This window comes from Muntiacus reevesi, chromosome 16 (assembly GCF_963930625.1).
Source record: "Muntiacus reevesi chromosome 16, mMunRee1.1, whole genome shotgun sequence".
In the NCBI taxonomy this organism is placed as follows: domain Eukaryota; kingdom Metazoa; phylum Chordata; class Mammalia; order Artiodactyla; family Cervidae; genus Muntiacus; species Muntiacus reevesi.
Genome location: NC_089264.1, coordinates 43,181,297 through 43,203,844, shown reverse-complemented (window position 1 = coordinate 43,203,844; position 22,548 = coordinate 43,181,297). Strand labels below are relative to the sequence as shown.

The following is a 22,548-nucleotide window of genomic DNA, read 5'->3' as shown; positions in this document are numbered from 1 at the left end:
CTCCTTGGCTGAGTATGGGCACGTCACTTCCCCCCTCCGCCTGGTTCCTCCTTTCTGCTCGTGGGAGCTGGAACAACCTCCTAAGGGAGCTTCTATTTCTGAGTTTTTGATGATTCGTGTTTACAGTGTCCTCAGCTGGCTTTGCAGAGTATGTGGGGAATGAACAAACTGTGGAGGGCTGACTGGTGATTTCCCCAGAGAGTCTACAGCCCTGGGGGACGCTCCTGCTGCGGTAGACAGCCCAGGCCCCGCATGGCAGCCGTCAGCGTAGGTTTAGCTGAAATTTTGCAGCAGGAAGCAGGGTGAGCTCATTAGGTTCACATGTGTAAATCGGTACCTTTCACAGCTGAGTGTCCTGGGAAGGGGTGGGCTGAGAATTCAGCTCCTCAGGGCAGGAGGCCCGGTGTCTGAAGCCCAGGCTGACCTAAAATGAGGCCGTTCGGACATATTTAATGGCACGGAAAAATGTTCAGTGATAAGGTGGAAAAAAAGCAGGTAGAAAAAGCAGCATATGTAGGACAGTTTTCTTATTATGGGAAGAAATATTTCCCTCTAAAAGTAGAGACACATGCACAGAAGGGAAGGCCCTAAAATGCAAGGAGTGATTATCTCAGAGTGTTGGGATTTCCTGTGGCTTTTATTTTCTTCCTTCGTGCTTTTCTTTATTTTCCAAGCTCTTTTGTAACCATTAAAACAGAAAACTTTTTTTCATAGAAAGCTAGGGGTATTAAACTTGTCAAAATAAATTGGCCTCATGTCCACAGCCTTTTGGGCTTCCCAGGTGGCACTAGGGGTAAAGAACTAGCCTGCCAATGCAGAAGACAAGAGGCGCAGGTTTGATCCCTGGGTGGGGAAGATCCCCTGGAAGAGGGTATGTCAACCCACTGCTGTATTCTTGGGAATGCCATGGACAGAGGAGCCTGGCCGGGCTACAGAACCACAGGGTCACAAGGAGTCAGACGTGACTGAGGTGACTTAGTACACACACACACACACACACACACACACACACACACACACACACGCACACACACACACACAGACTTTTCCCAGAAAAGATCTTGCCCGCAGCCCGACTGAGGGCCAGTTCCTAGGTGGCCACGTCTTAATTTATGCAAACCTGTGGTAGCTTCAGAATTTCAGCATAGGAGTGACTTAGTGGAACACTCTGATTGGGAAGGAGAAGTTGAAGTTACATTTAAAACAAAATTGAGAGGGGCTTCCCTGGCAGTCCAGTGGTTAAGACTGTGTCCTACTGCTGGGACATGGGTTTGATCCTTGGTCAGGGAACTAAGATCCGTAGCCGAGCTGCACGGCCTTGATTAACTAATTAAAAAGTAAACAAAATAAAATTAAGAAGGAATTCCCTGGTGGTCCAGTGGTTAGGACTCCACTCTTCCATGATCAGGGGCATGGGTTTGATCCCTGATTGGGGAACTAAGATCTCCATATGCCAGTAAGTGTGCCCAAAATAAAAGAAAAAAGGAAAAAAGTATAGGAAAATTGAGAAAGCATCATTTGTCCATATAAAAGATTCCTATACAATCTCCCTCCTCTGGCACAGCTGATTGGACTAACCATGATCAGCTGACCTGAGTGTAGCCAATCCACAGGCCAGCTAGTGTCCTATGCAACAAAGACGAGCTGGGCCCTCAAATTCCTTCCTGTGGGATTTGAACTGAGAAATCAGAAGAATGAAGCAGTTAGCAGTGGGAATAGCAAACGAATCGAGATATAAAGACACAGCATATGGTAGCTCGAGGTAAAGATGGTGCAAGTTATAAAAAGTAGAAATAATTCTCAAAATACACAAGCAAAAGACTTGAAAGAGCAGAGCTGTGAAGTTTTTTAAAAGGTTCCAGAGATTAGAAGAAAGGATAAACCAAATGGTAGCAAGAGGACAGAGCGAAAGTTCCAGAGAACAAGGTTGCCAGGTTTCTTAGTTCGGGTTCCCTCAGAAGCAGACTCTGAGACAAGAATCTGAATGCAAATTTGCACTCCAAACATTTAGGCAGCAGTCCTAGGAAGCTCCAGGAGAGGCGTGGGGAAGAGATTCAGGCAAGGAAAGCTAGACAGGAAAAGGTGCATGGACGTGGGTGATGGAGCTTATCCAGGGGAGGGAGTTGGAAGATGTACGCCTCAGACATATCCCCAGCCAGGAGGAAAGGGGGTTGGGGTGAATCCCCATCAACTCCTAGGAGCCACTGGTTGAGAGATGAGCCAAGAGAGTTTGATTTTCTAGCACTCTGACCTGCTGCTTGTGAAAAGCGCTGCTGTTCATGGCTCCAGAATGAATTCTCTAGGAACACACTGGCACTCTCCAAGGTCTGGGGGCTCTGGGCGGGGCCCAGGGGTGTCTACTTCACCAGGAGAGGAGCAACAGACAGGCAGATAAAAGCTGCAGCCTGTATGAGAGAGAAGATGAGGGAATAGTCAGTCCCCGGAGCTCTGAGTTTTTTTTTATAACTGCCTGGTTCTTGAGCTTCACTCAATAAGCCCCTGAGGCTTGAGCTGCCTGGAGTAAGCCTCACTGAGACACTGAGAGGGAATACAGAAGGAGGCATGTCCCTCCTCCAGGACTCCATGCCCTCCTCGGCCTCTTACAAGGAAAGGCCTGTCCCATATTGTCTTATATTTAGATGATAAACATAGAGACATAGAAAATCATAGAAAACAGAAAATTAAGTTGCCTTGGATTGATTCTTAGTGCTTAGTAGACATGACAAGATCTCATAGTGTAGCTTGGGGTGGACACAGACACTCCAAATTCCCTTATGACGTGGCAAGTGTTAAAATGGAGCTGTGTTCTCAATGGTGGGGAACAGCCAAGCATAAAAAGTGAATTCCGCTTATGGGAATTAAAAAAGGCTCACAGAGAAAGTGCCTTTTGGACTGGATCTTGGGGAATGAATAGAAATTCACCAGGGGGATAGAGGAAGGGAGATAGAGGAAGGGGATAGAGGATAGAGGAAGTTTAGCACAAAATTCCCTGGTGGCTCAAACGGTAAGAATCTACCTGCGATGCAGGAGACCGGGGTTTGATCCCTGGGTTGGAAAGATTTTCTGAGAAGGGAGTGGCTACCCATTCCAGTATTCTTGCCTGGAGAATCCCACGAAGCAGAGGAGCCTGGCGGGCTACAGCCCATGGGGTCACAAAGAGTCAGACATGACTGAACCACTAAGCATGCATGCATGCATGATCAAGCAGAAGCCCTGAGCTAGGGAAGAGCCCAGGTGGTTTGGAGAATGAAAACAATAAAAGCTAAATGAGAGGAAAAACTAGAAAGGCCCCTAGACTGATTTGAAGGGCTTTACATGTCAGACTGAGTTTTTATTTTATTCAGTGCCCACTGGGGACTCACAGAAAGTTGTCTGTGGGAAATACAATACGGAAGCTCTCGGACAGTAATAATCATCAGACTACTTTCCCACCTGAGAGCCAGATAAATCAGGGCAGTGGGTAAATATGAGAGCCAAGAATATCTTCTACTGTTTACTAATGTTAGAAGATAAACTGAGGCATATTAAAGATATTTAGAGTTTATTTGCGCAAAAATCAATTTGAATTGGGCAGTATCCTATCTCGTAGATAGAAAGGAGTTCTGAAGCACTATACAAAAATGAAAGACTTTTAGAGGCAGAAAGGAATGGGAACAGCACAATTACACTTGGCAAACAAGGAAATAGGAGGTATGGCTGAGCACTTGGCAGAATCCGGGAGGGTAAACCTGTGTGCCGGAGATGGGGGTACTGAAGAGGATCCAGTGCAATCCCAGAACAGAAGATCCTGCTCTGGGATGAAGGTCATTGGGAATGCAAGAAGGGAGGCTATGGTTGTGTGTTAAAATGGAAGACACCTTTGAAAGAATAAGGAGCAGTTAGAACTTCCAAGTTTAACTTTGGCAACAACATCCAGTGTGGATATGAGATATAAATTCTAGAAAAAATTAATCAGAGAGACCCAGGCAACCACCCCAAATTCCACTTCCAGGGTAGACATAAAATATAAATTCTAGAAGAAATTAATCAGAGACACAGAAGAAACCACCTTCAACCTTTCCTCCGGTGGAGACATGAGATGTAAATTTTAGAAAATAAATTACTCTGTGAGGCCCTGGTTTCAAGGACACGCAGAGAGGAGGGTGAGTGGGGCTGAGATACTAAAAACAGGGACAAAGTGAAATCCGAATAGTGATATCCTCAGCCCTCTTTCTTGCTCATCTTCAAAACAGGTCTACAGATACAGACATTAGGAATTCTCTAGGAAATAATCAGGTATCCCCTTAAACCACCCATGAGTTGAACCCACCAATAGACAAGCACCCTTGCCTCACTTCAGAGATTCTAATTAGTTTTGAGCTTCCAATCAGCTTTGAGATTTTCAGTGTTAAATAAAAACAAGCAGTCAAGTATCATCAGAACTTTTAGAGGAAAAAGTAAAAAAGAAGCTCTAGGAAATGAAAAATATGAAAGCCAAAATATAAAACTAATCTTTAAAATTGTAAGAGAAGGTGAAATATGTTTATCAGAAAGTAGGAAAAAGGCAAGATGATAAGTTGAATAAAAAAGTTTTGACAATTAGGAAACTCACCCAGAAGGATCATCTTCCAAAGAATGAGAATTCCAGATCAAGAGGAAATAGTTAATACAATATAGCGACAATTACTAAAGAAATTATACAAGAAGTTTCCTAAATGGAAGTGCATTCCCTAAACTAGTATGCTTCCTGATTAAAAAGACCCTTGGAATGCCCAACACAGTGAATAAAAATGCATCTTTGTGAAATGGCAAAACACTGGAAAAACACTAAAAACTTCTTGAGAGATGAAGGGGGAAAAAGTCATACCCCAAAAATAAGGACTAAAGATAGCATTGGACAGCAACACTAGAAACTTAAACACAGTAGAGCATGTCTTCAGAATTATGAGGAAAAAAAATAATTTGCAATCTAGATTTCTGTACCTAGCCGAACCATTATGTGTGGACATGTGTACATAAAGACAGTTTTAAACATCCAAAGTCTCAAAAATTTATCTCAATGTATCTTGTATCAGGAAATTACTGGAAGATATTTATTAGTTGAAATGAGGAAGTAAACAAAAAAAGAGGAAAATCAGGAAATGAGATTCACAGGAGAGAGTTAAAAGGAACTGATGGAAGGGTGGTGCAGAAAGATCCCAGATTTACAGTTGGGCAGTTGGAAAATAGAGAATATTTGAAGGGACTGAATGTTTGTCCCCCCAGAATTCATCTGTTGGAATCTTAAGCCCCACTCTAATGACATTTGGAGGTAGAGCCTCTGCAAAGTGATCAAGTCGTGAGAGTGAAGCCCCATGAGTGGAGTTAGTGCCCTTTTAAGGAAACATGAGTTTACTTCCTTCTCGCTGTTTTCTGCTATATGTAGATACAAGAAGACCGCCATCTGCAAACTAGGAAGAAAGATCTCACCAGACCTAGATCCGCTGGCACCCTGATCGTGGACTTCCCAGCCGCCAGAGCTGCGATAACTGTCCATTGTTTAAGCCGCCACTTATTGTGTGTGCCCAGACGTTCGGTCATGTCCTGCCCTTTACCACCCCATGGACGAATACATGTAACTCTATGGCTGATTCATATCAATGTATGACAAAACCCACTGAAAAATAAAAAATAAAAAATAAATAAAAAGAAAAAAAAAAAGAAGAAGGCGATAATTCTCTGGGCACAGCTGGTGAGGCCAGTTTTCAGATGGTTGGCAATGACCATGGGAGGGAGGTCGGAAGAGGAATCCATCTTGTAGGTTTAAGCCAGTGTCTCTCAAACTGTAACATGCAAATAATGTTACACGGGGATCTTATTAATTATTAAATTCAGATTTCGTTCAATAGGATTCTGCATTTTGAACAAGCTTCCAGGTGGCGTCAAGGCTGCTGAAATCACCTTGAGTAGCAAGACTTCAGGCTGAAGGGTCTGAGCGGGGAGGAAGGATATGGCCTGGGGTCTTGATGGGCTGGGGGAGGGAGGAACAGGTTAGAGGGAGCCACAGCCGAGTTCATGGGACAAAGATCCTAGACTTGCGGAGCTAAGATCAGACAAACTAGATATTGGAGAGGGTTGGGGAATGAGTTACACATCAAAGACAAACCCACCTCCCATAGGGTTACCTCTGGCCAGGCCTGACAAAGTGTTTTGTTCTGGGCAAAACTGCCCCAGATATGGGCCAAATGAAGAGATGCTGGGAGTACCTCGGCCAACTGACCTTATCCGCCCCTTACTGCCCACATCAAGGAATGAGACATACTTGATATCTACTGGAGCCCTGATCCAGAGGTGGCATGAGGGCGAGTTCTCATTCTGGGGTTCCATGCCCCTCAAATCTACCCCCAACTCCTCAAACCCCGACCTAGGCTGGGTCTCCTATCTTCCTCCCCCATCCCTTCAACAATGGCTCCTGTGGGCAAAAATGGGCTCCCTCCTGCCTCTCCCACAGAAACAGGTGTCTGAAAGGTGGGAATTCTGCTACTCTAAGACTATTTAAAATAACAAATGAAGGGACTTCCCTGGTGGTCCAGTGGCTAAGACTTTGCCTCCCCAATGCAGGGGGTGTGTGTTTGATCACTGGTCAGGGAGTTAAGATCCCACATGCCTCACGGCCAAAAACCAAAACATAAAGTAGAAGCAATATTGAAACAAATTTAATAAAGACTTGAAGAAACAAACGGTCCACATTAAAATAATAGACCGATGAAAACAATGACGAAGGCTCTTATTTAAAAGAGTGATTCCTATGTGCAATCACGTGCTAAAGCACTTTATGTTTGTTGACTTATTAATTTATCATGTATTATTCCTGTTTTACAGATGAGGAGACTGAGGGAAAGAGAAGTAACTTGCTCACGGATACACAGAAAGTGGAACTGGCATTCTGGTTCCAGCATGTATTCTTCCAAGAGGTTATGTGTGCCTCTTGAAAAGAGCTTCCTTGATGGCTCAGATAGTAAAAATCTGCCTGCAATGCAAGAGACCTGGGTTTGATCCCTGGAGAAGGGAATGACTACCCACTTCAGTATTCTTGCCTGATGAATTCTATGGACAGAGGAGCCTGGCAGGCTACAGTTCATGTATTGCTAAGAGTTGGACACGACTAAGTGAGTATCAATTTCTGCAAATAGTAAAATTGCATCATATGTAATTTTCATACCTCAGTGGTCAAAGAGAAGAGAAACAAAGAGAGAACAATTTAAATATGTAGACAATTGCCTGTCTTTCTTCTCAGTTAGCCTTGCCCCAGAGAGAACGAAAACTATGAGACATAAATCTGGAGATCTGTTGGTCCATCTCAATTCCTTCTGCTTCTTAGACTAATGGTGAAAACACCTCAGTGCCCTGAATTTCATTCTAGTTTAAAGATGTATTTTTTTTCATGCAGCACAAATCTTCAGATGTAAGCCAACTGTTTCATCCTGTGTTCCACTGGAGAAATAGCTATCTGTTCTCACCCTGGAAGAAAAATTGGTGCGTGGGACTCAATGAAAGATACTAAGGATGCTAGTCCACTATAAAATTATTTCTACTGTTATTCTTTGAAACTGTGCAGTATTTCGGGTCTGTATTAAATTACATGGGCTAACCTGGCATCTAATAATCATTTGAAGCATCATCCTGTGTTCCCTTACCTCTCTGCTTTTCCCTGGCTGATCTCTCTTCATGGCTTGCTCTGATTGCTTCTTTGACTGGCAAATGTCTACTTGTCTTTCAAAATCCAGCTCAGGCAGGCACCACCCCTCCTGGAAGGCTTATTTATCCACTCTGGTTGGATTGAACATCCTGCTCTATACCCCATAGAGTGCATCACTTTGTGTGGTCACCATCGCCTAACTTGTCTGGTTCCTTCCCTGTTAGGGTTGATTCCTTGAGGGTAGGATGGTGAGTTTATCTCCATAATCCTTGACGACTAGCCTGTGCCTGCTTTCTAATAGACTCTGAACAAGCATTTATTGAACGGATATGAGTATTTGAGCATATGCTGCTCTCTATCTGGGATGATGTTCCCTTCTCTAATATATACATTCTCTCTCTCTTTCTCTCTGCAATCTAATTGTATTCATCTTTGGTCTTCAGTTAAAGCCTCTGCTCCAGATCCTGCAGCTGCGTACATGACACACCCATACTTCTGCTTCTCCAAGACTCATCAGTCAAGTTATTGCTTTCTTAGCATTTGTCTTTCTGGCCTGACAGTCAGCCCCACAGGGACAAAGCTTCATCTGCTGCCCCTTCCAGCGCTGATCACAGCATTAGGCACCCAGTAGGCTTCCAATCACTGTTGGTTTAATAAATGAGCAAACAAAGGAGCCAGTGAGCAATTCTATTTTTGAGTTTCCAAAGTCAAAACTTCCATCTGTGGCCAAATACTGGGATTACTACCCAGAGCTAGGACGAGTGAGGGAAAAGGGCAAGGGCACTGGATGTGAGAAGGAGCTCACTTCTGATGCCAGCCTGGTGACTCCTCCTGGCATGGTGGGCCTGGGGGCCTTGCCTGCCCCGCCCCCACCCCGCCCGGTTCCTTCCTGGTAAAACTCAGGCCTTGAGAGAAGCTGACAACAGAAATCTAATATACACATATCAAGCAAACTGCTGGAATTGAATTGCTCTTGTAATAAAATCACAAGAAGGGGAGAGCTGAAATTTCCTGGCATCAGGAATTCCAATATTACTGGAATTCTCTTTCTCTTCTTCACTTTCCTCTGTTCCTATGTATTATTCTCTCAGAATATCTTATACATATAAAATCTCCTCTTGGTTCTGTTTCTCCAGAGAACCTTGACTCGTACAGTGCTGATAGAACTTTCTGGAGAGATTGGATTCATACTCCCTTCTCCTCGGCTACCCTTCCCTGCCTCACTGTGCATTTGGCGTGGGGAGACCAAGGAAGGCAGTTTCCCAGGCCTCACTGTGCTCCTTGGCACTTCTTTCTGTATCTTTCTGGTCAGGGCAGAAGGGGCCCTCAGTCCCGAGAAGGGGTGCAGAGTCTGCAGCTCCCAGATCATCTGCTCCAAGTCAGTCAGGGGAGCTACCCGGCTGGGAGGGAAATTGAAGCTGAGCTGAAATGGAACAGCTGGGCCTCTTTCAAAGGTACAGCCCATTGGGGAGAAGCAGAGCAGTTTAGCCTCCCTTAGCAACCCACCCGGAGCCTGCCAGAGTGATGCTGCCCTTTAAAGACCTCAAGGGCTTGAGGAGAAGACAAAGCCTACCAACACACAACACAGCCGTCCGTCCCTTCTTTACTTTTCATCATCACTTGCCGGGCTATTTCCAGATGATGTTAGAGAGAAATAAAGGCCCTGCCTCAGAGAGTGGATGGGATCATCAGAGCTCTCTGTGGCCAGTACACAGCACCTGCCACTATGACTATCGCTGCAGAGGGAGAGTCGGTCTGCGCAGGGGAGAGACAGACAGACAGGTGGTTCTTTCTGCCTCCAAAATGCTGCAGTTCTCCGACCTCAGTGTGCGTGAGAATCACCTGGAGGACTCACTGAAACAGCTCACCAGGTCCCAGCCCCAGAGTTTGTGGTGCAATAGGGCAGGGCCTCAGAATCTGCATTCTCAACAAGTTTCTAGGTGCTGCTGTTGGCCTGGGGGCCACACCCTGAGAAGCCCTGGCCTCACATAGCCTGACTGCACTTGAGAATCACTGGGGCACTTTATACATGCCTGGCTGCCACCAGGACTCTGACTGAAGCGGTTTGGGGTGTGGCCTAAGCATTTGCACCTTTAATGCTTCCCACCTTTTCTGCATCAGTACCCCGGTTCTGATGGCTGTGTTGGGGCAATGGCTGTGCACTCAATGTCTCAGTTAGGAGACTGGGAGATCTGCCAGCTGAGCCTCACGTTTCCCCACTGGGCAGGGATCTGATCCAGCTCCCACAGTCAGCTGAGAATTGTCCACTCCTGGTGCCTTCTTTCAGCCTCACCTCACTTTCTCCACGTGACATCGCCCACTGCCCATGTCAGGGTCCTGTGAGGTCCCCAACCAAGTTCTCGGCCCCAAGACCCAGGCCAAGGCTGACTGAGCTAACAGGTCCTGCTGACAGACCTCTGTCTCTGGGTCTGAATCTCTCTGTGTGGGGCTTCTAGGGCCAGGAGCCCCACCACCGACCCCTGGGTCCCCCTAGACTCCAGGATCTGACCAGACGTGGGCACAGCTGTCCTGATGCTGGCCCATGTGGGGGCTCACCCCCTGGACTTGCCCCGTGACCTGCTCCCTCTGGGCACAGCTCATGCATCTGGCCTCCTGCTTCCTCTGTGAATCCTGTGATGTTCTAGGCATTAATTTGAAACAGCAGCAAGCTCTTGAGAGGTAAAGCCTTACATTTAAATTTCAGAGAGGGACCCTCCTTACCCTTTGATGTTCATGGCACAAGCAGATCTTCAAAGGCTATGATATTTACCTCAGCACCTCAGCTCCCTAAAAGAAAAAAATGCTTCATTGTTGAAATGCATCGTTTCTAATTAGAGCTTTTGCCAGGCTGAGGACTCTGGGCAAGTGCCCCTCCCCGCTCCTACTTCTACCCCCGCCCCCCCACCCAGGAAACTGAGACCCTGGTTTATTGCTCCCCATCCCCACTTCGCACCTTCAGTCCCCCTACTCCTTGCCCCTAAGCGCTCCTTCTTGAGGGCCCCCTCACTCGGAGGACACAGTTAGGATCCCAGGAAATAGTTGACGTCCAGGGGCCTTCTGAGATAGAGGTGGGTGGGGTGATTTTTTTCTTTTAAATTCTTTCCAATGTATTTCCAAGCTCATCAGGGGCATTTTCTCCACTCCCTAGGGCACCTCCTGGCCTGGATCATCTCCTCTTCCTTTTTTTATTTTTTTAATGTTTATTTATCTGGGTGCTCAAGGTGTTAGTTGTGGCGCACAAACTCTTAGTTGCAGCTTGTGGGATATAGCTCCCTGACCAAGGATTGAACTTGGGCCCCCTGCATTGCAAGCGCAGAGTCTTAGCCACTGGACCATCAGGGCAGTCCTCATCTTCTTCTGTACGTCAGGATTGATAGGGTATACTCCATCCCCAAGTCTCACAGGCTTACCCCAGGAAAGGATTTCTGTTTACTTAGGCTAAATCAGATGCAGCCGGGGCATTCCTCTTTCATCTTGAAGCTGCACTGTCTTGAAATTGTGGCCTCCACAGTCTCTGTGTGAGAGGGAGAGAGAGGTGGAGGAGTCCCACTGGCTTCTAACTGCCTGGGCCAGAATGTGACACATCCTCTCTGCTGCCAGTCCACTGGCCCAAAGTCGTCAGGAGACCCTGAGCAGCTCCATAGGGAGCATGTGAAATTTGGGGTGAGCTCCAGCTGTGATATCCTCCCTTCCCAGCTGATGTGGCTCAGGGAACATACACCACTTTCAATATGTTGCCCTGGATGCCAATAAGAAACAGTCTTTGTGGGGTATGTGTGGGTGTGTGTACTCACTCCGACTTTTTGCAACCCTATAGGCTGTAGCCTACCAGGCTCCTCTGTCCATGGAATTCTCCAGGTAAGAATACTGAAGTGAATTGCCATTTCCTTCTCCAGGGGATCTTCCTGACCCCAGGACTGAGCCCTCATTTCTTGCATCTCCTGCATTGCAGGTGGACTCTTTACTACCGATGCCACCTGGGAAGCCCCTTTGTTGGGTGGAGGGGTTGTTAATTCTATATTTACCCTAGATCCATCCTCTGTCCTTCTAGGACCTGGAATCTGCTGGATTCCTCTGTCCTTTGACTTACAGTTGGGTTCAATCAGGGGAAAATGAGTGCTGGGAAATCACCAACAGGAATGGGAAATCAGCAGCAGAGGAATGGGAAATTACCAGCAGAGAATGGGAAGCTGGAGGAGAGGGAGGCAGAAGGCGCTGCTCCTTCACTCCCTCCCTGCCAGCCTTGGTTTGGCAGCACTGCTTCCTCTCCCCACGGCTACAGCACCTGTAAGGCGGCCTCAGTCCCTCCACACTCATATTCACAAACCCCCTCTCCCCTCTTCCAGCATCCTGCTCTTGCTGGTCCCTGGGAGTTTCATAATCCTCTGTCGGTTCCCTTCACTTCACCCAAGCCTCTGAAAATAGCATCTCCATCTTCATTAACCTCTTTTCAACTTCCATTTGAATTAACCATCTTCCCACTTGGAAAGGAGCAACCGAGCAGGATCAACTCCTGGCCCCAGCCAGGGACAATATCTACTAACCTGTGGGGGCCAGTGATGAGGGGCCAGGCACCCCACTAAGGTCCTAAGCTCTTTTCCTGGGTTGACAGATATAATCCTCATGCTAACCCTTTGAGACAGATTATATTGTTTCCTCAATTTTCAGATAAAGAAACTAAGAAACAAAGAGGAAAAGTAACTTGCCTAAAATCACATAGCACTTGAATTTGAACCTAAGCAGTCCTTGCTCCTGACATCTACTCTACCATGACACACTTCAGCCCACCGGTTAAAGAATAGGCTCTGGCACATGTTGGAACAGTGGACCACCCCCACTTCTCTTCCCATGACTCATATAGGTAGGGGTCTGTGGGCTTGCCAAGTGTTCCTTTGGCCTTTGACTCCTGGTTTCATTGATTACTCTAGTTCCCAGACCCTTAAACTTCTAGGCTTCAGGGAAGCTGCAGTTGTATGGTCTCTGGACCTCTATCCAGTATGAGGGCTCTGCTCTCTTATGGTTAAATAGTGCATTTTTTAACTCCCTAGTTCAGCAAAATGTTGCCCTTTGTTATTGGTTGAATTGTGTTTCCCGAAAAGATTTGTTGAAGCCCAAACCCCAGTACTTCAGAACATGCGGATTATTTGGCGACATAGGGAGGTTATTGATGTAATTACTTAAGATGATGTCATACTGAAGTAGGGAGGGTCCTTAACCCAGTATTACTGGTATCTGCATAAGAAGAGAGAAATTAGGGCAGAGACGTGCACAGGGTGCATACCATGGGGAGACAGAGGCACGTGCTGGAGTGATGTGTCCACAAGCCAAGGAATGCCGAGGATTGCCCACAGCCCCCAGAAGCTAGTGAAAAGCTTGGGATGGACGCCCCCTCACAGTCTCTGGAAGGAACCCACTCTGCCAACATCTTGCTTTTGACCATCTAACCCCCAGAACTGTGAGACAGCACATCTTCATGTTTTAAGCCGCTCGGTTTGTGGTACTTGCTATGGCAACCTTAGGAAAGGAACAGCCCCTTTAATCACCATGGTTACCGCCTCTATTCCCACCCCTCTCTCAGCAGTGCTCCAGCTCCACTGGCCTCCTTGCTGTGGTCAGGGGACGCCAGGCAAGTTCCTGCCTTCGGGTTTTGCACTTACTGTGCACTCTTCCTGGAGTGATTTCCCTTAGACGTTCACAGGACGCCTTCCTTCATAATACATTTGTGTGTGTGTGTGTGCGTGCGTGTGTGCACACTCGTATTCAGTCAGGTCAGACTCTTTGGGCGTTAGCCAGCCAGTCTCCTGTGTCAATGGGGTTTTTTAGGCAAGAACACTGGAGTGGGTTGCCACTTCCTTCTCCAGGGGATCTTTCTGATTCAGAATCACACCTGTGTCTCCTGTACGGAAGGCAGATTCTTTACCTGCTGAGCTAACCGGGAAGCCCATAGGAGATGGAAGGTTTTAAAGACCACCACCCACACTTCAGTCACTCAGAGCCTCTTGGAAAATACCAAAATTTGCCAACATTATAAAAAGCAATACCTAAAATCTTAACAAATATTCACTATAAGAAGGCAAACCTACTTCAAAGATAGCTCTGAAGAGCAGACATTCTAGAGCTAAACTGAATTGGCTTTCTCACCTTCACTCTCCTGAATCAGCTATTCTACTGCTTCATGCAGAAACTGACTGCCTAAATGAAACTTTATAACAAGCTGTCAGAAAAGTCTTTGGCCTCCAAAATCTGTAGAAAGCCAATAAAAAATTGCTTTGGTACACTTGGAAAACAAAAACCTTCAAGAAACTGACAGACTTGTTAAGAGCTACAGCAAGAGAGCAGGATTGAAGATAAGGGATCAAGTCAAGAAAAAGAAACTGACATCAGGGAAATGCACAATGAAACCATCTCATACCCACGAGTATGGCTACTAGAAAAAATAGACAATGACAATGGTTGGCAGGCTGTGAAGAAATCTGATCCCTGTGCACTGTTGATAAGAATGTAAGATGGGCTAGCTGCTATGAAAAACAGTATGCAAGCTTCTCAAAACATTAAAAAGAAGGACCATAAAATTCAGCAATTCTAAAAAAAAAAAATCAGCAATTCTACTTCTGGGTATATACCAAAAAGAATTTAAAGAGGACCTTGAGGAGATAACCGTAACATGCATTCATAAGCAGCAGCATTCACAATAGCTAAAAGCAACCCAAATGCCTATCAAAAGATAATGGATAAATAAAATGGGATATAGACATGCAACAGAATATCATTCATCTTTAAAAAGGAAATTCTGAAATAAGCATAGATGAACCTTGAAGGTATTATGCTAAGTAAGTCACAAAAAGACAAATACTCTATAATTCCACTTAAAAGAGCTACCGAGATAAATCATATTCATGGAGACAGAGAGCAGAACTTCCCTAGGGGCTGGGGAAGGAGAGAACGGGGAGTTACTGCTTAATGTACACAATTTCACAGTGGGAATGTAAATTGATGGAACCACTATGGAGAACAGTATGGACGTTCCTCAAAAAACTAAATACACAGTGACCATAAGATCCAACAACCTTACTCCTAGGCATATATCCAGACAAAATGATCATTTATAAGGTACATACACCCTCTATGTTCATAGCAGCCTTATTCACAATAGCCAAGATATGAAGGCAACCTAAATGCCCATCGGCAGATGAATGGACACACACACACATACAATGGAATGAGATGTCTGGATAGCATCACCAACACAATGGACATGAACTTGGGCAAACTCTGGGAGACAGAGAGGGACAGGGAGGCCTGGAGGGCTGCAGTCCACGGGGTTGCAAAGAGTCAGACACAACTTAGCGACTAAACGACAACATACAAAGGAATACGACTCAGCCATAAAAAGAATGAAATAATGCCATCTGCAGCAACATGGATGGAACAAGAGATTATCATACTAAGTGAGATAAGTCAGGAAGAGAAAGACCAATACCATATGTTATTGCTTATATGTAGAATCTGAAGTATGACACAAATGAATTTATTTATGAGACAGATTCACAGACATAGAGAACAGACTTGTGGTTGCCAAGCTGGAGGAAGGATGGGGAAGGGATGGATTGGGACTTTTGGATCAGTGGATGAAAATTAGTATATATAGGATAGACAATAAGGTCCTACTGTATAGCACAGGGAACTATATTCAATATCCTGCGATAACCAACACAACATTGTAAAGCAATTTTCCTCTAATTAAAAAAAATTTTTTTAATAGAACCTAAAAAATATCCTGTGATAAACCTTAATGGAAAAGAGTATGAAAAAGAGTATCTGTGTGTGTGTATACACACACACACACACACACACACATATGTATAACTGAAACAATTTGCTGTACACCAGAACCTATCACAACATTGTAAATCACCTATATGTCAATAAAAAAATAAGTTTAAAAATGCACACAGCTCCCATTTGCAAAATGAAGAGTTCTTGAATTTGGTTGCACGGCAATGTGAATGTATTAACAACTGAATTTTACACTTAAAAATCGTTGACATAGTAAATTTTATGCTATGTACATTTTACCGAAACTAAGTAAAACTGTTTTTAATTAAAAGAGGAAAGAGGAGGAAAAGGGGAAGGGGAAAGAGAAGAGGAAGAAGAAATGAGACTGAAGAGTGTGAGGGGGAGGGGGAGGAAAACCCATGTCCCATTGCGCTGTGGTCAGCGAGCTGCGTCTGTCTGCCGGGTAAATGGTATCGCCCAGGCCATTTCTTCTTCTTCTTTTTTTTTTTTCATTTATTTTCACTAGTTGGAAGCTAATCACTTCACAATACTGTAGTGGTTCCCGTCATACATTGACATGAATCAGCCATGGATTTACATGTATTCCCCATCCCGATCCCCGCTCCCACCTCCCTCTCTAACCGATCCCTCTGGGTCTTCCCAGTGCACCAGGCCCGAGCACTTGTCTCATGCATCCAACCTGGCTGGTGATCTGTTTCACCCTAGATAATATACATGCTTTGATGCTGTTCTCTCAAAACATCCCACCCTCGCCTTCTCCCACAGAGTCCAAAAGTCTGTTCTGTACATCTGTGTCTCTTTTTCTGTTTTGCATATAGGGTTATCATTACCATCTTTCTAAATTCCATATATATATATAAGTGTTAGTATGCTGTAATGCTCTTTATCTTTCTGGCTTACTTCACTCTGTATAATGGGCTCCAGTTTCATCCATCTCATTAGAACCGGTTCAAATGAATTCTTTTTAATGGCTGAGTAATATTCCATGGTGTATATGTACCACAGTTTCCTTATCCATTCTTCTGTGGATGGGCATCCAGGTTGCTTCCATGTCCTGGCTATTATAAACAGTGCTGCAATGAACACTGGGGTGCATGCCCAGGCCATTTCTTTGGCACGTTCTATGGGAAGTGTTTCTTGAGAAGGAGAGGCATAAATGAAGCATTCCCTCAAAGCTAAAATCCCTCAGTGGTTAAGACCTACTCTAGACCAGAAACGCCCTGCTTAAAATAGAGGAATAAATGCATCTGTTTGTTGATTGCTTTTATTTCACATTTTACTTGCGAATACATGATACATACGTGCATACTACAAAATCCAAAAAGTACAGGAGGTACATGGTGTACAAGTCAATTTCCCTTCTTTCCTGGCCCAGCCACCAGTTTCTCTTCTTGGGAGCAACAACCGTTGATTTCCTCTGTATTCTTCTGGAAGGTAGATTTACCTCTGCCCTCTCCACATTTTTTTTTTTTTAAGAACTCAAATGGTAGCATTGTAAACCCATTATTCTGTCTCTTGTTTTATCGCTAAAAATTATATCCTGGTGATCATTTCATCCTGTATATGGAGATATGCCTCCTTCTTCTCCTTGCCACTCCCTTCTTCTCCTCCTTTCTTTTTAAAGTAATATGTCTCATTAACTGACAGGGGCAGGACCACAGGGAGCCTGTGACATCTGATCCCCACCTTGAGAATGACCAGCTTTGGAAAGTCAACCCTACTTCCTCCTCCCATAGGAGGAGACTAGTACAATGGAGTCCCACACACTCATCACTCAGATGCAATGATTATCAAAATTCTGTGACATGTACTTCATCTCGATCCATCTAAAAGTTCTTTGTTTTTTGTTCTAGCTGATGTAGTCCAAACCAAAACTGGCATTGGGTCATATCACCCCTACATGTTTCAATGTGCAGTTCTAAAACATGTCAATTCTGTCTCACATAACCACAAAGTTATGATTGCACCAAACAAAATTTACAAGAATTCTCTGATATTGCCTTATACCCAGTTCCCAGCAAATTTCCCCTTTTATTTAGTGTCCCCTAAATAGTTGGTTTCTTAAATTCTTTCATTTGATGTCTTTTCATTTTCCTTTAATCTCTCCCTCCCCCCATTCTCTTTTAACCATAAATACTCCTGCCACCATCTTTATTTCCCACCACTGACTTGTAGAAAGTGGGTCAGTTTTCCTGGAAAATGACCCACATTCGGGTTCGTTTCTTTGCTTCTTGTAGTGCCATTTGAGTGATTTTACTTATTCTCCACGATTCCTGTGAATGGCGGTGGGCTCTGGAGGCGCAGCTTTCATTTGTGGCAGGGACTCGTCCTGGAGGTACCATGTGCTGTTACATATTATATCACATAGCGAAACACACAATGTCTTCCTTTCAGCGACACAAAGATTAATCATTGATTCAGATAGTGACAGCCTGATCCCTTTGTGGTCAAGTTCCCCATCAATCTTTTATCTAACGAGTGTATGCATTGATGACCATTGTCTGAATCAGTGATTTCCCCAGGAGTTAGGAAATGATGATTTTCTAAGTCTCTCATTCCTTCCACATTTATCAGGCATGTTTTTAAAGAGCCGGAGAACCTACCTTATCCACAAGTCTTCCTCTGAATTACTTAAGGTTTTTTAAACTCAAAATCACTCCTAAGAGACTGTTTCTCTACCACTGAGGACAATTTGAAGACTGTGTGTTCGACTCAAAAAGCAAGAATGAATAGAGAATTCTCAAAATTATTTCTCTGGGGTGGCGTTGTTAGGATAAGCACATAGCTACCCCAGGTGTCTGATCATTTGGGCATATAACTTCTGAAAGTAAAATGGAAATCAATTGCATTATTTTTTTTTCAATTGCATTATTTAACTACTACACCCTCACAGGTGCGTGCATGCACGCACACACACACAAATATTGTAAACAGATCAAGAATTAAATTCTAATGCAGGATTTACTGTATGCAGTGCTTTTTTTTCAAAAACTTATGTTTCTGCCCCTGGAGCACCCACCACCCACCATGAGTGAGGCCAGGTTGGGAATGGAAACATGACATCTTGCCTAGAGTTCTAGGAAGAGCTTGATCAGGAACAAGACACCCCGAAGCAGTCTTCTTTCTTCAAAAATGAATCTAAAAACAAGTATTTGAGGAAATCCATATTTTAACAATAGATTGTTCATCACCTTGCCTGAGTTTTGTCAGACCGAGGCTGTGAGTCTTCCCTTCCTATCAGCAAGCACACGGTTGAAGGTAATTGGCCCAAGGATCACCTCTGGCTGAAAGGAGACAGGTTTCAGAACGCCCCTGCATTGGTTGCCCTCACTTCCATTTGTCTACTTGACACTTCTTTCCTCATCTCTGAGCTGCCGACTTGGGATTAGCCCAACTGAAAGGAAGGTGGCATTTCATTTTTACTCAGGTTAAAAAAAAAAAAAAATCCATCTCAGAAACAAATCAATTCTAAATCCAATTAAATCAGAGATTGTGAGATTTGGAAAGGGATATGTGGAAACACTGAAACCATCGAATTCAGAGTTTTTTAGCTAAAAATCACCTTAGAGAGCTTATAATTAATTTTCTATTTACAGATGTGGACATTGAGGCTCAGAGGAGTGGTGGGACTCACCCAGGATCCTGTGGCAAAGTTAAGACCAGAAACCAGATTTTCCCACTAAATCATGGACTTCCCCTCCCCACATTTTCCACATTAGGAGAAAGACGCCTGGAGGGGATCATGTCACTTGCCTAAGGTTAAAGAGTTAGGCATTAATTGCCTACTACATGCCAAGTACATGCTGGTGTGTAACCATACCACACTCTATTCCTTGGATGCCATGCAGCTGTTTCCTACAGAGAAGCTCATTTACTGTCCTAAATAGTCAGCATTCTGTCATTGCAGCTAATTCATCTCTTAATGGGCAAAATACACTCACTGTGCTTTTCAAGGAAAATGTTGGCTCCATCAAAGTATTCCTCAGATGAAACAACAATCCCACATTCTCCACAGTAAGCCATCATCTTCCTGCATGAAGTGAGGAGTATGAAAATAGGAGTCTAGAGGTGCCACACAGTCTGGAAGTGAAAGTGAAAGTGTTACAATAAGTAGTGCTAGACTCTTTTCAACACCATGGACAGTAGCCTGCCAGGCTCCTCTGTCCATGGAATTCCTCGGGTAAGAATACTGGAGTGGGTATTCTTCTCTAGGGGATCTTCCTGACATAGACATCAAACCCAGGTCTCCTGAACTGCAGGTGGATTCTTTACCATCTGAACCACCAGGGAAGCCATTGGTAAAAGGATGGTTTCTCTCAGGCTATCAGAAGGTTGAGTGCAGTTCTTGGATTTTCATTGCTACCTTGATGGAACTACATCTCTAACCCATTCCAAGAAGTCTTGGGATCCACCAGGTAAAAAACTTCCTTTAGTCTTCTGGTTCTAAAATTCTTCAGTTCAGTTCAGTTCTGTCACTCTGTTGTATTTGACTCTTTGCACCCCCATGAGCTGCAGCACACCAGGCCTCCCTGTCCATGGCATATTGGGCACCTACTGACCTGGGGAGTTCATCTTTCAATGTCCTATCTTTTTGCCTTTTCGTACTGTTCATGGGGTTCTCGAGGCAAGAATACTGAAGTGGTTTGCCATTCCCTTCTCCAGTGGACCACATTCTGTCATACCTCTCCACCATGACCCATCCGTCTTGGGTGGTCCCACACAGCATGGCTTAGTTTCATTGAGTTAGACAAGGCTGTGGTCTGTGTGATCAGATTGGCTAGTTGTTTGTGATCATAAATTCTGTGATCTTCCTCAGGGGTAAATATTTGAGATTTATTCAACGGCAACCCACTCTTGTACCCTTGCCTGGAAAATCCCATGAACGGAGGAGCCTGGTAGGCTACAGTCCATGGGGTCGCAAAGAGTTGGACACGACTGAGCAACTTCACTTCACTTCCCTTCTACTGATCACTGGAGTTACTTCTCCACTGATCTGCAGTAGCATATTGGGCACCTACCAATCTGGGGAGTTCATCTTTCAGTGTCCTATCTTTTTGCCCTTTTATACTGTTCATGGGGTTCCCAAGGCAAGAATACTGAAGTGGTTTGCCATTCCCTTCTCCAGTGGACCACGTTTTGTCAGAACTCTCCACCATGACCCGTCTGTCTTGGGTGTCCCTACAAGGCATGGCTCACAGTTTCATTGAGTTAGACAAGGCTGTGGTCCACGTGATCAGGTTGGTTAGTTTCCTGTGGCTGTGGTTTTCATTCTGTCTGCCCTCTGATGGAGAAGGATAAGAGGCTTATAGAAGCTTCCATGGGAGAGACTGACTGAGGGGGAAATTGGGTCTTGTTCTGATGGGCGGAGCCATGCTCAGTAAATGTTTAATCCAATTTTCTGTTGGAGGGCAGGGCTGTGTTCCCTCCCTGTTATTTGACCTGAGGCCAAACTATGGTAGAGGTAATGAAGATAATGGCGACCTCCTTCACAAGGTCCCATGCACTCAGTGCCCCCCACCCTGCAGCAGGCCACCGCCGACCCACACCTCCACCAGGGACTCCTGTACACTCACGGGCAAGTCTGGGTCAGCTTCTTGAGGGGTCGCTGCTCCTTTCTCCTGGGTCCAAGGTTGTGTTTGTGCCCTCCAAGAGTCTGTTTCTCCAGTCCTGTGTAAGTTCAGAGGCTTTATGTTGGGGTTAGTGGCGACCTCCTCCGAGAGGGCTTATGCCATACCCAGGTCTGCTGCACCCAGAGCCCCTGACCCTGCAGCAGTCCACTGCTGACCTGTCCCTCTGCAGGAGACTCTCAAGCACAGTTCTGTCTCAGTCTCTGTGGGGTCTCTAGGTTCTGGTGTGCACAAGGTTTGTTTGAGCCCTCTAAGCATCTCTGGTGGGTATGGGGAGATCAGTGAAAAAATAACTCCAGAAGGAATAAAGAGATGTAGCCAAAGAAAAGCAACACCCTATTGTGGATATGGAAGTCCCTATTGTGGACTGGTGATGGAAGTAAAGTCTGATGCTGGAAAGAGCAATATTGCATAGAAACCTGGACTGTTAGGCCCATGAATCAAGGAAATTGGAAGTGGTCAAACAGGAGATGGCAAGAGTGGACATTAACATTTTAGGAATCAGTGAACAAAAATGGACTGGAATGGGTGAATTTAACTCAGATGACCATTATAGCTACTATGGTGGGCAGGAATCCCTTAGAAGAAATGGAGTAGCTACATAGTCAACAAAAGAGTCTGAAATGCAGTATTTGGATGCAATCTCAAAAATGATGGAATGATCTCTGTTCATTTCCAAGGCAAACCATTCAATATCACAGTAATCCAAGTCTATGCCCCGACCAGTAAGGCTGAAAAAGTTGAAGTTGAATGGGTCTGTGAAAACCTACAAAGCCTTCTATAACTAACACCCAAAAAAGATGTCCTTTTCATTACAGGGGACTGGAATGCAAAAGTAGGAAATCAAGAAATACCTAGAGCAACAGGCAAATATGGACTTGGAGTACAGAATGAAGCAGGGAAAAATCTAACAGAGTTTTGCCAAGAGAATGCACTGGTCATAGCAAACACCCTCTTCCAACAACACAAGAGAAGAGTCTACACATGGACATCACCAGATGGTCAATACTGAAATCAGATTGGTTATATTCTTTGCACCAAAGATGGAGAAACTCTATACAGTCAGCAAAAACAAGACTGGGCGCTGACTGTGACTCAGATCATGAACTCCTTATTGCAAAATTCAGACTTAAATTGAAAAGAGTAGGGAAAACCACTAGACCGTTCAGGTATGACCTAAATCAAATCCCTTAGGAGTAAGTATACAGTGGAAGTGACAAATAGATTCAAGGGATTAGGTTTGATAGACAGAGTGCCTGAAGAACTATGAATGGAGGTTCCTGACATTGTACAGGAAGCAGACCATCCCCAAGAAAAAGAAATTCAAAAAGGCAAAATGGTTATTTGAGGAGACCTTACAAATAACTGATAAGAGAAGAGAAGCAAAAGGCAAGGGAGAAAAGGAAAGAAATACCCACTTGAATGCAGAGTTCCAAAGAATAGCAAGGAGAGATAAGAAAGCCTTCC

General features: G+C 44.7%; 1 non-coding gene across 1 annotated transcript; it reads right to left on the bottom strand.

Annotated features, from left to right (window-relative positions):
* Window positions 1–10,924: 10,924 nt before the first annotated feature.
* TRNAA-UGC (transfer RNA alanine (anticodon UGC)) lies at window positions 10,925–10,999 on the bottom strand. The gene has a single exon. It is a non-coding gene; the product is annotated as a tRNA-Ala (tRNA).
* Window positions 11,000–22,548: the final 11,549 nt, after the last annotated feature.